This window comes from Paroedura picta, chromosome 2 (assembly GCF_049243985.1).
Source record: "Paroedura picta isolate Pp20150507F chromosome 2, Ppicta_v3.0, whole genome shotgun sequence".
Classification (NCBI taxonomy): domain Eukaryota; kingdom Metazoa; phylum Chordata; class Lepidosauria; order Squamata; family Gekkonidae; genus Paroedura; species Paroedura picta.
In genome coordinates this window covers 109,368,984-109,384,171 of record NC_135370.1, presented here as the reverse complement: position 1 = coordinate 109,384,171, position 15,188 = coordinate 109,368,984, and the positions used below count along the sequence as shown (strand labels likewise).

Sequence of the window (15,188 nt, the reverse complement as noted above, 5' to 3'; positions counted from 1 at the left end):
ACGGTGTCTGAAACAGTAGCAGAAAAAAATTCACACAAATGTTTTGCCCAAGAAAATTAATGACAAATTCTTTGGGACTTTAAAAATGCTAGAAATATTTATATATAGTTTTAGAGCAAACATTATAAACACTAATAATTATATCAATATATATCAAGAAATATTACTTGTATTCAGTAACATGAGCTTACTGTAGAAAACAGAGAAATAACTGGATCTGTGAAAGAGTATTTTAAAAAGAAGCAAAATGGAATTATTTTATATTTGAAGAAAAGTTGGTTTTACAATTGCTTTCCTTTCTTTTTCCACAACAAGCACCTTGTGAGGAATGTGGGGCTGAAAAGACTGTGATTGACCAAAGGTCACCCAGCAGGCTTCATATGGGGAGAGTCAGCATGTTGTGGTAGTTAAGAGCGGCGGCTTCTAATCTGGTAACCTGGGTTTTATTCCTCCACACGCAGCCAGCTGGGTGACTTTGGGCTCTTCATATCCCTGATAGTGGTGTTCTGACCATGCAGGGCTCTCTTAGCCTCACCTACCTCACAGGATGTCTGTTATGTGGAGAGGAAGGGAAGGTGAGACTCCTTTGAGCAGTGAAAAGCGGGATATAAAAGCCAACTGTTTTTCAACTCTCCTATAGAATCTACTGCTCTTAATCACAACACCACACTGAAATATATGCAAGTAGAAAATCACTAAACCCCATTAGAAGTCCCTTACTGTTTCACAGTGTCTCATGGTGGTTATGCTTTGTAACACCCAGACTAACTCAAAAGCCATCTTGCATTTTGTTTAGACTCTACTTTTGCTATGCTGTTGTATAGTTTTGGTGGTGCAAGTCTAAAGTTTTGATGATGAGTTCACAAGCCATGGATGCATGTGGAATATTTAATTCAGTGCAGTATAGTGGTTAGAGTTTTGGATGAGGATGTATGGGAGATGCACTCTGTCATAGAAGGTTGCTGGGAGACCTTGGGCCGATCACATAGTCTCAGTGAGGGTAAAATGGAGAAGAGAACAATGTAAGCCAGTTTGGGTGCCTGTTGTGCAGGAGGGACAATAGGAATTGATTAATGAGACACTGTGTGTTGTATATGTGGATCTGCTGAGGACTGAACTTGACGTCCAAGGCAGGATCGTAATTCTGCAACAGTGATTGGCTGGTGTACGGCCAGATCCCAACTGTAGGATCCTATCATTTTAAAGTGGAAGAGACCTATAGCACACAACAACAGGAACTATTGTTGTTTTCGGGGTTTTCCTCAGTTCAGTTTTGGTTCTCTTGTATCTATGAGCTGTGGTCAGTAAAGAGCTGAAATGAGCTCACAGTATCCATGCTTCCTGAACCTATGGATTTAACACTGATAATCATGATTCACCTTACAGTTTTTCTGAAATTAGGTGTGTTAGGCACCTTTTAGCTCAGTAAAAAAGGGTTAATAAAATGCCAAAATAAAATCCCTAGACCAGTGAATTCCTATGAAAAGCAGCAACCTCTGATATTTGGAAAGAGAACAAAATATTGAAGTTTAGTATGTCAGTTATATGTGGACCTTGCAGAGAGAAACAGACCTATCCACTGGCAATATGATAAATAAAAGAAAGAAAAATGTCTTATTTTTGTAGTTTTCCTTGTTTCTTTATTCTTTAGGACTTCTGTCAAAACGGAATCCAGGTAATATCAGTTTTCAGTGAGATTCTTTCATCAGTGACAAGTCCTTATATATATTAATAGTATAATACTGGCCATAGGCTCACATGGTATGAGGATACCAGTCTGTATTGACATGTTCTTGTATGATATGTGGACCTTCAACAAAAGGCCCTAGCAACCAGACTTATACTGATTCTGCCAGACCATCACTGGGAGTTTGTGGTGGGGCCATGTGTCCCACCACTTCCTGTGTCCCCCATAGGAGATGTTTTTAGGTAGCACACACACATGGAGGCAGCTGGGGTGGAATGGTTCTGCTGCCAGTAAGAGTGGCGGGGTTTTAAAAAATCTGCAGTAAAGTGGAATTGTGTTACAATGCAATCCCACCTTAGTGCAAATTTTAGAATCATAGAATCATAGAGTTGGAAGGGGCCACACAGGCCATCTTATCCAACCCCCTGCTCAACGCAGGATCAGCCCAAAGCATCCTAAAGCATCCAAGAAAAGTGTGTATCCACTTTAAAAAATGCCCCATTTGGCCCTGTGGTGCTACAAATTGCCACACAACTGAGTGGGGCATTTTTGTCCCCTCCTGGGCACACTGTAGGAGGGGGAGGCGCCAGGCATGGGTGGATTGGCCCTGTTGGCCCCTGTGGCAAACCACAGGGCAACAGGGGTCGTAAAGTGCACCAGGCCTGGGACAGGGATGGGCCAGTGCTGATGCCATATGACAGCAGGGATCAACAGAATCAGTCTTACTGCTTCATTCATGTATTACTGTTTTACATCACCAGAAGATGGAGCCATAGGTACAGCATGTTAGCTACCTGTTGCTCTTGGGCAAAGAACTGGTATGAAAGTATGACGTTAATGAACATACTAAGGCAGTTTCATCTGCGATTATTTTGTAGAATCTGGAGTGACCTACAGAACCAAACACACATCACTGTACCCTATAAATATGGCAAGAGAGCTCTCTACTAGTCCTTCGTCTAGTCTGCTTTGTGGTTTCAGTGTAGTTTCCTGAAATTCCATTCAATTGATATAAATTTGTTTCCTATAAAAAATGAAATATGATCTCGTAGCCTTGTTTTGATGAATAGTATGCTGATGTTTTGCTTTTCTTTTGTAGCTTATGTAGCTTGATTCTACATAATTGATTCTTCTTTTGTAGCTTGATTCTACATAATATTTCAACTCTTTTTCTCTTCGTTAATAAGCCAATGTTAAGATAAGAGAGGTAACAAAGGAAATTGGAGGAAACATTGGTTGTGAAAGAGCAGTCAGTTCATCTATGTTATTTTTCCTTTCCTTAGATTTGGATTTCTAGAAACACTATTAATAATTCCTGCTTGAGGAATTATTAAAACATGCAGTCTGAACTGCAATCGTTGAATAATCTAACACATTTCCAAAAACTGATCTCTCTTGTCAAAGATGCATTTGCCTATATTAACACCTGCCTAGATTTCATTTTTGTATTTGATGATATCATATTGTCAACCCATCAGCAAACTTGGACAAAACAATGCTTAAGATTTTATCTGTTTTTTGCTCTGTAGATATACAGACCTGAAATCCTTTTTCTATTTTTATGAAACATTGTACATGCTTATACATATGTAATGGTAGGCAAGGGATGCAACAGAGTGTAAAACTGATTAAAAGTTGCACATCATATATTGTCCATTCCTTTTTATGGTTTGCCTGCTAGAGCATAATATTAGGGAGTTAAAAAAAATAGGAGTATTGGAACCTATTTATATGAGGAAATAATACTATTGAACAATAAAAGGCAAAAGGAAGAATTTAGCCTCTTTGTTTAAAAACCTGATTTATAATTTTCAAAATTTCTTGCAAAGCAGTAAACAAACATAAACTGAAAAACACTAAATAAATTAATACTGCATATTAGAAACATTGATGAGAGAAGATATAGCTGCTCTAGATGGGCTCTCGTATGACTACCCTTTTTGGTCCATGATAAGCTCACCTTCCATGCCATAGAGAAATGTTTCTTACCTTTATTTGAATCATAGAATAGAATCATAGAATCATAGAGTTGGAAGGGGCCATACAGGCCATCTAGTCCAACCCCCTGCTCAACGCAGGATTAGCCCTAGCATCCTAAAGCATCCAAGAAAAGTGTGTATCCAACCTTTGCTTGAAGACTGCCAGTGAGGGGGAGCTCACCACCTCCTTAGGCAGCCTATTCCACTGCTGAACTACTCTGACTGTGAATTTTTTTTCCTGATATCTAGCCTATATCGTTGTACATGAAGTTTAAACCCATTACTGCGTGTCCTCTCCTCTGCAGCCAACAGAAACAGCATCCTGCCCTCCTCCAAGTGACAACCTTTCAAATACTTAAAGAGGGCTATCATGTCCCCTCTCAACCTCCTTTTCTCCAGGCTGAACATTCCCAAGTCCCTCAACCTATTTTCATAGGGCTTGGTCCCTTGGCCCCAGATCATCTTTGTCGCTCTCCTCTGTACCCTTTCAATTTTATCTACGTCCTTCTTGAAGTGAGGCCTCCAGAACTGCACACAGTACTCCAGGTGTGGTCTGACCAGTGCCGTATACAATGGGACTATGACATCTTGTGATTTTGATGTGATGCCTCTGTTGATACGGCCTGTTGATGAATGGTTTAGGTACCACAAAAGGGAGGGGGGAAATCTTGGGAATTATAGTCCATGAATATCTGGAGAGCTACAGTATGACCACACAGTATGACCACTCTACGGTATTTTAATTTTCCTTGCTCTCTCCCCTATTCTCAGTCCCCTGTCCCCTCATCTGCTCTTTCTTTCCTCCCCATCTCTCCAGCCTAATCACTCTTCTTTAACGTAAACTAGCCTTCAGTTTCAAATAGGAAACTGATGGCCATTTTGGGTTGCTAGGTAACCATGGCCATGAAGAACTAATAAAGAAAATTCATGAGATCTTATAATCTCAAAAGTGTCTTATCCCCCCACCCCCATTTTTAAATTTTAATATATTTTTTATATCTATACTCTGGGATGTTCAGAATTATATATATAGATATGTCCTTCAGAACCACTCTGGCAGATACGTCTCAGAAGTATTGATGCAAAATACAGATAATTCTTTCACTTAAATATATTAATATTCTGGCTGGTCCTAGATTTATAAAGAAATTTAGAGATAAAATATGTGTTCTTAGGGGGAAAACCCCATTTATGTACAATAAGCTTTACAGATTTGTTAAACCCTACATCCGGTTGTGCTTATGCTACAAAACTTTGTGGCCATTGATTGGCCATTCTGTGGGAAATTTAGTTATGGTGTAGACTGTTGGAACAGGATTATTTGCTGATTTAAATGTTGGTACATAAGCTTTTCTTAGCAAAATGTTGTGTAGGACAGCCAGGTATCCTGTTCCAAACCTCCAGCTCAGCAGCCCCAGTCCCCTGCAATCACTATAGAATCCTAGAACATTGTCCTGACATGATGATGTCACTTCCAGGTGTTCACCATAAATACAGTATTGCCATCGAAGTAATGGCAGTTTTCTTTTCTTTACTTTTTCTTTTTTCATTTCAGTGGAATTTTAATGAAAATCACCAAGGAGTCCATTTTATTCTTGCATCTTTTCCATTGTTTCTTCCTTGTATTTCCCCTTCTCCTTTCCAACTTGGCAAGACCTTGCTTTACGTTCCAAGATCTTTTTACGATCCTTATCGAGCTTTAGTCTTGTGATTACCACCTTGCTTGGGTGGATGCCCACATGAACAGTTGTGCCATTGGCCTTCTCATGCTGTACACGCTCAATGTAGATGATATACTTTTTCTATAGACCTGGACCACCTTGCCGATCTGCTGCCCTTTGTAATGGCCCCGAACAACCTGAACTTCATCATCATTTTTGGATGGGCATAGAACGAATATTGTATTTCTGCCTCAATTCTTTGGAAAGGGGAAAAGACATGATCTTCCTTCGAATGTGAGATGGTGCACTGAAGTGTCGTTTGCAGTTCTTGCTGCGGTCTAAGGTCACAAATGGATTGAAATTCATTTTGACCGTGGCTACCTCGGCAATCAGTAATGGCAGTTTTCAGGACCCCCACCTCATGCTCTCCTACCAGTTGCCAATCCACTGATTTATAAAATGGTTGCCTGTTAAATTCTGAAGATTGAGTTTGTATTTGCTCTCATGTGAGGCATTTCAACATTGTACGATGCAATACATTTTTAAAGCAGCTAAAGTAATAGATTTTTTTTAGCAAGCAGATGCATAAATGAACTATATTGTAGGAGATTACAAAAGTTTTCATAATGAACAGCGTGGGTTTTTCCTTGCTGAACATTTTGAACCAATGCCTTTTTGCAAGAATATAATTCCCTTGCCAAAAAAAGTGAAAAAGTAATTTTATATACTTGGCAGAATAAAGTATACAATTTTGGGATACACTATGTACATGTGATAGAATCCTCGGTGAAGCTGTCCCAGCACACCATTCTGCTTTGCTTTCAGTCTTGCTGGGACACATTCTTCATCTGACTGGATGTCCAGCTTCCCACCTGTGTTGACAGGTGGTGTCTACAGGTTCTAAATAGGTGAAATCCACACTGGGAATTCTAAGACCTTCCATTGTGCAGCAGGAAAAGTACTTATGGGTAGGTCCATGTTTTAAACAGGACAGGGATAATGTTGTGTTATGTTTTACATGTGGCATCTCGTATTCATCTTATTTGTATACCATTGCTGTGGTGGCAAGAGCAGAGAAGGATGTACAATGAGGGAATAAATAATTTTAAATCAAAACTGGCAAGGCTCACATGAGTAATTCAGACATTTGCTAAAGTCTGGAAGTAGATGCATTATTTCCGGCTCACTTATGCATTTGCCTTTTACAGTATAACACTACATATTTAGATGTCAGAGCAAAGTGATTTAAAAAATCAATAAAACACTGTAAGGTTCTTAGTGCAGCTCATTGCTGAAGTTTTAGCATGGTAACAAGAAAACAGAAAATAGTCTTTTCTATGAGGAATTTTTTAAAATTACATTCCTGAAAACAGGTGAAATGAACACATTGTGATAATTGGAGGAGACTATATTTTATTTTATTTTATTTATTTTATTTATTTAGATTTATATACCGCCCTCCCCGAAGGCTCATAATCCTATATGTTTTAGGATTATTTTTCACTATTTAGAAATTGGAATGGATTGGACAGATTATCGTGTGTGTGTGTGTGTGTGTGTGTGTGTGTGTATATATTTGTATTGGGAAAGAGAGTGTTTTGTCTGAAGCTTGATGCTGGAATTCAGTCTCATAGAAAATTATGTAGCCCAATACTAGAGATAAACATAATGGGGAAAATGAGTGGCTTGTTTCATTATGTACAAGCAATCAAACTAATGGTTGCATCATTTTTTATTCTAAAAGTCTTAGTTTAAACTAGCATACTGTTGTCTACTAAAGCTCTTTTTATAGTAACACGTACTTTTGTCACTGATTAAAAACTGAAAGAATTCTGCTAAAACCCACATAATTTCAAAAGCAGGAAGACATTTTGCAGCCCCAAAGTGATCTGATATTCAAGACAGAGACAGTGTTGGAGTTCCTTCAGTGACTAAAGTTTCCAGAGGACCACTTTGACAAGGGGCAGCCTGCATCTGTATTATGTCTTGCCAGCAGGCTTCTGTGTTGGTATTTTAGTTGTACAGCAAAGCACCTTAAGGTGTAAAGAAGTGCTTTGTTATACAAGGATGTATAATAAACACTAATGTTTTGTGCAGTGGAGCAAACACCCAGTTACCTTTGGCTGGAGGCCTCTTTATTAACAGCAATTTTAGGGCAGGTAACTGGAATATGGAATAACAATATATAACTTAAGCTGTTTCTAGAGATCTAGGCTAAAGTTGTCCTTGTCTTGACCTGGTTCTGCAGATTATTAGTAGGTTCTGCACTCCCCCAGGCCGCTAGCAGGGAGACTGAGGAGTACTCAGTCCCTCCTGGGTGTAAACTGCATGGAGCTTTTATTCTAACCCCAGATCGATTCAGTCCCTGCCCTCTACATAGAACGCGATTTTCGTTTTGATTTGGGGTGATTTAAATTTTCCTTCTGCAGCAAGAAGGATTGATCCGGAGACCCTACCTTTACTGTGCGATATCTTAGAGTGCTTTTAATCCTCAATATATTTAAAAATCACATAGTTTTGAATCTGGGCTCTCCTCCATGGTAGAGAACCCGTGATTGGCTACAGGTGGTCATGTGACAAACTAGCCTTAAAGGAGAAGCCCCTAAGTTCTCTCAACTTCTGTTGGTCTTGGATTTTTTTCCCTGCCTTCTTTGATCCTTCCCCCCCCCCTTCAAGAAAAGAAAGGATGTTTTCCTCCCTCCTCGGACTTCTTGGATCCTCTTCCTCCCTTCAAGAAAACAAAGAAAGAATCTCCATTTGACTCCCCCCCCCACGCTTCTGAGCCTCCCTAACCACGTGCAGAACAATATCCTGTTTCAATGGGGAGGGGGGGGAGAGGAAGACTCGAGTTCAAATCGATCTGAATTCAACAGGACTGATAATGGAATAAACAAAGTAAGTGCAGACTCTGCCCTACTCTCCTGCTTGCTCTGAAGCCTACTGGGACAGCCTCTTAAAGAGGCAGTACACTCCCTGTGTGGTAGAATATTCTAGAGATGGGCACAAACCTAAAAATTCTGGTTTGTGTGTTGGGTTTCCCCAATTGGTTTGGGGGCTCCAAAATGGACCAACTTCATGGTGAATTTTGACTTTTGAACTGGTTTGTTCTCATATCTAGACTATTCAGCTATCTAGGTTATAGGTTTTTGCTGCTGCTGTGGTCTTCCACTTTGGCTTGATTCAAAAGTAGTCTCAGCAGAGGAAACCTCTTCCAGAGGTCACTTAGTAATAAGCTCATCACTTGGTTGCAATGAAGAAGTTGATGGAAGAGTGCCATCCTGCAGGCCCTGTGGAACTCAGAGAGATCCGACAGGGCCCTGATCTCTCTTGAGAGCTCATTTCACCAGGGACGAATCATGGCTGAAACACATGGAAACTCAGATGCAAGTTCTTCCAGTGTTGCTGGACAGACACTATGTACTCCTTGAACATTTAAATCTAACAGTTTTGGGGAAACTTGCTTCTAAGAAAGGGAAGCAAAACTGATGGTGAAATGGTTCACAGCCATTTCAGCCTAATAGCAGGGTGGATATATCAATCAGCTGTTAGACTGAAATGGCATTTCACCATTACATTTTACTTACCCTGGTTCAAAGTTTTTTTGGGGGGGGGAACTATGGGCTTAATGACTTGCAGCCATTTAAACCTAATAGCTGTTGGGTGAGGTGGGAGCTCTCTTAGGTTTAAATGATTGGCAGCTATTTCAGCCTAATAAGGCAGTTGCTGAGCCAAGCTGCTCAGCTTGTTAGGTTTAAGTGAACAGCTGTACAGAACAAAAATTCAGTAAATGTTTGGGAAAGGTGCCTTTCCCATACATCAGTTTTGTGCCCATCCCTAAAGAGAAGCACTGAGTCTCTCCTGCTCTCTGCCTTGCTTTGAGGCCTACTGGGATAGGCTGTTAAAGAGGCAGCACATAACAGTGAAGCATTTGAAATGAAGAATGGATGGCTAGGAAACGAAGGTACTTAATCATCCTGAAAATTAATTAATTAATTAATTAATTAATATTTATATACCACCCTCTGCTGAGGCTCAGGGCAGTTTCAGGGTGGAATTGTTGTTCATGCTCTAGTGTTCCTTTATACAGTCCCACAGCTGTCCTGTGAAACAAGAATTATTCTATCGTTCCATGATTCTAAGACTAGCCGAATAAGAACAAAGGCCCAATTTCAAATATTGATATTTAGTTTGAATATCCCCAGTATGATTTTAAATAGAGCTCTGTTGTCTCTCCTTAAACACGGGGCTTTGGGGAAAGGGAGTGGCAAGACTCATGCAATGAATTAATAGGTCCAGTAATCAATATAAATCAAAGCACAGACCTGTGGAGGTAGCTCACAGGATCAAAACTGGAAAATACTAAATTATGAAACATGTTATGTTATGGAACTTTTTTTTGCTCATTAATGGCTATTACTAGAAGGCCAAGGTGAAGTAGTTTAGATTTTGTTTAAGATTTCCCAATACAAATTGCTGTTCTTGGGTTTTTTCTACATGAGGAATTTGGTTTGTGTGTGTATGTATTTTCTTTTTCTGTTAATGTAGCACAGCAGCAATGTGGCTTCCACATGGCTGGTTTCTCCATGTTTTCTGTGCTCAGTTCCTTGCAGTAAGCAACCCCCACTCCTGTCATCATGAAAATTTTTCATTTTAAAAATGGCAATTGATATATAATTATGATATTATAACATTATGTGTTTTAGATTATCTGATTTCCAGATTTCATTTTTTAAAATGGTAGCCTCTTACATTGTAGAGATATAAAATCTGTGTAATGAAATTAAAGCTGGGAATTCAGAGCACTTAATGGACAGATTGTTATAATGTAATAATGGTGGAACAGTACATCAGTTGCTGATTTTAAAAAAAGCAAATAAAGAAAAACTCTCTGCTGGTAAGGAGAAATAGCTGCTGTGGGGGACTGGAACAGAGGAAACAATACCAATATGGTTAAGACTCAGTTTATAAAACTTTCCTAAGGTTTCCGTGCTTCAGGTAGAACCTGCAAATAGGCTGGAATTACAACTGAAAACCAAACTACAGAGATCTGTTCCCCTGGATAAAATGGCCGTTTTGGAGGGTGGATAGTATATTATTATACCTCACTGAAGTTCCTTCCCTAGATCCCACGTTCCTCACGTTTCAGTCTCAAATCTCTAGGAATTCCCCAAGATGCCAGCTCACCTTTGCTGTCATCTTTTCAAAAATATTGTAGCCAAACAGGTTTGGGAAGATCTCAGAAAACATGGGGGAAACCTGAACATTATGAGGAAGCAGCACAATATTATGGAGAAAAAAAGAAAAGAAACCCCACTGGGTGTGTCTATACTTTAGTGTATTAGAATTGCATATAACAATTTATGAATACTTCCACTGTTAAAGTGCCTTTTGGTTCTTAATTTTCAAAACTTAATACTGCTTAAATATCCACATCTTTATAGTCCAATGAAAACGTGACGTTACATTTTTCCCGACTGTACTACTAGAGATTGAAATACTTACACTAGGGAACATGTAAGCCAACAAGAGTATATGGAACAGGAAGTACTAGTAATAAGTTCAGAATTATATTGGTGCAAAAATAGTTGTAAGTAGAAAACTGAGACCAATTTTGGAGAAGGGTGGGTTAGAAATCTCAAAAATAAATAAAATAAAAATTATATCATTTTTATGGAATTCCATATTCAGAGTCGTAGCGTGATCTCTTCTCTAATTCGTGAAATTTCCAACTAAACAAATGACATGGTTAATCAATTTTCAGGCTTCAGGGAGTTTGTTGATTACCATGGAGGATGAACATTTAGTCTCTTTTGGGAACTGCTGCTCAAAATTGCTAATTACATTATGCTTTTCAAAAATATTTTTGAATATGCCAGGTAATGGCTGTTACTGCATTTTATAGGTCACTGGGTTAGCTTTATGGATCAAAATGAAGGCAGTGATGCAATTTTAATTTCTAAGCATATTGGCTCCGATTGGAATTCAACAATACTTCCTGTTGGAATTACATTTCATATGTGAGTGCACTGTGGAAAACAAAAAAATGCAACAATGTTGTGTAAACATCTTCAGATGACTTCCCTCTCATGGAGTGCTCAGCTGTTGCAAGAATAAATTGTGCTAAACTACCATTGTCACTGCGGGTGAAGGAGGAGAGTGCAAAAGTTGGCTTGAAACTCAACATCAAGAAAACAAAGATCATGGCATCCGGCCCTCTCAATTCCTGGGAAATAGATGGGGAAGAAATGGAGATAGTGACAGATTTTATTTTCCTGGGCTCCAAGATCACTGCAGATGGGGACTGCAGCAAAGAAATTAAAAGATGCTTGCTCCTGGGGAGGAAAGCTATGGCAAATCTAGACAGCATCCTAAAAAGCAGAGACATCACCCTGCCAACAAAAGTGTGTTTAGTCAAGGCTATGGTATTCCCAGTTGCAATGTATGGCTGCGAATGTTGGACCATAAGGAAGGCCGAGCGTCAAAGAATTGAGGCTTTTGAACTCTGGTGCTGGAGAAGACTCTTGCGAGTCCCTTGGACTGCAAGGCGAACAAACCGGTCAGTCCTAGAGGAGATCAACCCTGACTGCTCTTTAGAAGGCCAGATCCTGAAGATGAAACTCAAATACTTTGGCCACCTCATGAGAAGGAAGGACTCCCTGGAGAAGAGCCTAATGCTGGGAGCGATCGAGGGCAAAAGAAGAAGGGGACGACAGAGAATGAGGTGGCTGGATGGAGTCACTGAAGCAGTAGGTGCAAACTTAAATGGACTCCGGGGAATGGTAGAGGACAGGAAGGCCTGGAGGATCATTGTCCATGGGGTCGCGATGGGTCGGACACGACTTCGCACATAACAACAACAACCATTGTCACAATATAATTCAGATCTTTTCTCGCAGTGAAGATTAAAAAAACAAAACAGTGGCCATAATTTTATATAGCATTAAAAAAAAAAACTTAATATTTTAACATCTTGTTTAAAATTCTGTGTCTAAAGTTTCTATTCACCCCCTCCTGTGTGTGTTTGTGTGTGTGTGTGTGTGTGTCTGAAGGACTGGAGTTGACCCAATAAAGACATTCGGTGCTTAAAGCATCAAATAGAATAGATGCTTGTTCAATATAGTCTTCAGCATTTCTTAGCTAACCAAGAAAATCCTTCAGGTACAGATTTAAAAAAAAAACATATTGAAAATTATTCTGTTAGGACTCCAGAAAATTTGTTCCTATCTGTACTTAATGCAAACGTCATTTCCGGAAATAACATAACATCTTTATCCAATTCCTGTCCCTTGAAGCTTGTTGTATATTTGTTATTTCTAAAGCATATATTAAAGAATCTCTCCTGGAGCATTCAGAAGAGGAAAAATCATAGAGAAAAAAAATGGTAAATGTCAAGGTTTGTTTATTTATACAGCAGCAATTAAGTGGATGGATTATACCTACAGGTTAGTTGACTTCCACTGAATACTTGAACTTCAAGCCAAACTGAAATTTATTGTTGTTGAGTGAGTTCTATTTAACCTAATTATCATATATTAAAATATAATGTTGAAATAGCAACGCAGTTGACAATAGCTCCACAAGCAGACATGATGAAGATAGGTATCATTCCGCTGTTTGTGTCCATCATGTGGTATTTAGAGGTGTAAGATTCTAAAGTAGCTCTCACAAGAGGTGCACATAAATAAATGGTTATACTAAGCAATTGAATATAAGAACATTGTGAATCTCTTGCTAACACAGTATACTCAATGAAGCATAAAGAATGGCAAAGTTCTTAGACAAAGTCCATAGACATAGAATGGTCAGGTTGTAGGTACGACAAAGTTTGACAAAGGTCTGACAAAATGGTATTACAAATTAAGTTTCTTTATAGCTTTTCCCCATGTGGGATTCAAGACACAAAACCCAATCAAGACTGTTTGCTTCCCAAAAGGAAACACTGGAGTCAGTGCCACCACAGATGCACCCGCCCTGCCATCACTGATAACCCCTCAGCGGAGACTGCTGATAGCGGTAGGTCTTTCCGGTGCTGTGCCCCTACAGGAGACCACACCACTGGTGGAGAACTGGGCCCACCGCCACCTCACACCCCTCACAGGAGCCGCTGCACAGCCAGGCCCACCGCAGCCTCTTACGCCTTTGCCTGCCTGTGAACCCGTCTGGCTGGGGCCTGTCTGCACAATGCTCCCTTGACCGGCCGCGTTGGGAGGGGGTGGTGGCCTCTACACACCTCCCCAGGCCTGCCTATCTCCCTTCATCCTGCTAGATCCCACTTCATTTTTTGTTGCAGTGGGCTTAACTACTAGTTTATTAATAAGCCAGTTGATTGCTGAGGTCAAGGCAGAAGACACAAGGAGAGCCAATCCTAGATCCAGGAGATGGAATGTTGACTTCATCTAGCTAGAAGCCCATTTCTCAAAACCAGTTAATTAGGAATATCTGCAACTCATTACCTTATCAGAATAGCACTGAGAGTGTTAGACACAGGTGGAGGTAATTTGGTCAGCACATACTTACACAGAGAGAAAGATCTTTTGTGGCCTAATAAAAAAATCCATAGGCCCAATGCCTGAACCAAAGTTTTACAAAAGCAAGAATTGAAGCCATTATTTCGCTACAGACTCATGTGTGAGAAACTACTTTAGACTCCTCAGTAGGCAGTGGGATACTCTTTCTTCTAGGAGGGGAGAAAGTAGAGGCACTAGGAAAATGCTCACTTTCTAAAAGCCAGGGGAGTTTAGTGGAACTCAATAGAAGAAGTAGAGTTGTTTCTTATATGCTGCTTTTCTCTATGTGAAGGAGTCTGAAAGCGGCTTACATTTGCCTTCCCTTTTCACAACAGTGAGGTGAGTGAGGCTGAGAGAGCCCTGATATTATAGCTTAGGCCCATTATGCACGGAGTGGAAGGTCTGCATTCGGGGTGGAATGGCAGAGGATAAAATCACCAATTATGCACGCTGCAGGTGGCAACCAGGTGCAGAGTCAACGTATGCCACTGAAAAAAGCCGCGTTAGCGAGATGCAGATGAAAGTGAAGCTTCCCAGGACCAGGGCGCAACCAGAAGCGGCTCCGGATTAGCCGCGTGCATAATTGGATACTCTGGGTTTTGCCGCCGTTGCGTTCCGTCCCATGCGTAAGTGGTTTGCTTCGCTTCTTCCTCCTCCGCGTTCTCCATGCCACCGTTTCAGCGGCCGTGCATAATAGGCCAAAGTCAGAACAGCTTTATCAGTGCTGTGGCAAGCCCAAAGTCACCCAGCTGGTTGCATGCAGGAGAATGTGGGATCAAACCACATCTGACATTATTTTTATACTGTTTTCTTTCTCCCTCTGAACCAAACAATAACTTCTTGGTTAAATACTTAGCAGATTCAGTTGTTTTCTCCAATCCAATAAAAAAGTCTTCCTTCAAAATCTAATCTTTTAATTTTTTTAATTCTAATTTGTTTTTTTTAATTGGTGCGTGTGTGTGTGGGGGTGATCTGGAAATTCTACAGTGTTGCAGGAGTGTGGTATGCGGAAAATAAGATTATTTGTTTTCAGATGATTTGTTTTCAAAAACTGAAAGCTGAAAATCATATGCATTTTGTTTTCAGAGAGTGAAAGCTGAAAATCTTATCCATAATTTAACAAAAATACAATTGAAGTGATTTAAAAAACCCAGTGATGTCTATGAGTGCTATTTTTAAAAGCAAACATTATTAACAATTTTTTATTTGGGATGAAGTTGCTGAATGAACCAAAAATTCTATCAAGAACACCAGAATTCTTGATGTGAGCAGTAAAGGTAAAGGTAAAGGTATCCCCTGTGCAAGCACCGGGTCATGTCTGACCCTTGGGGTGACGCCCTCCAGCGTTTTCATG

General features: G+C 39.9%; 1 protein-coding gene and 1 pseudogene across 5 annotated transcripts in view; one reads left to right on the top strand and one right to left on the bottom strand.

Moving 5' to 3' along the window:
* The window catches only part of NELL1 (neural EGFL like 1), a 705,231-nt gene that overhangs the window by 125,431 nt on the left and 564,612 nt on the right, over positions 1-15,188 (top strand). The window lies entirely within an intron of this gene.
* Positions 5,203-5,708, bottom strand: LOC143828774 (large ribosomal subunit protein uL24 pseudogene; annotated as a pseudogene).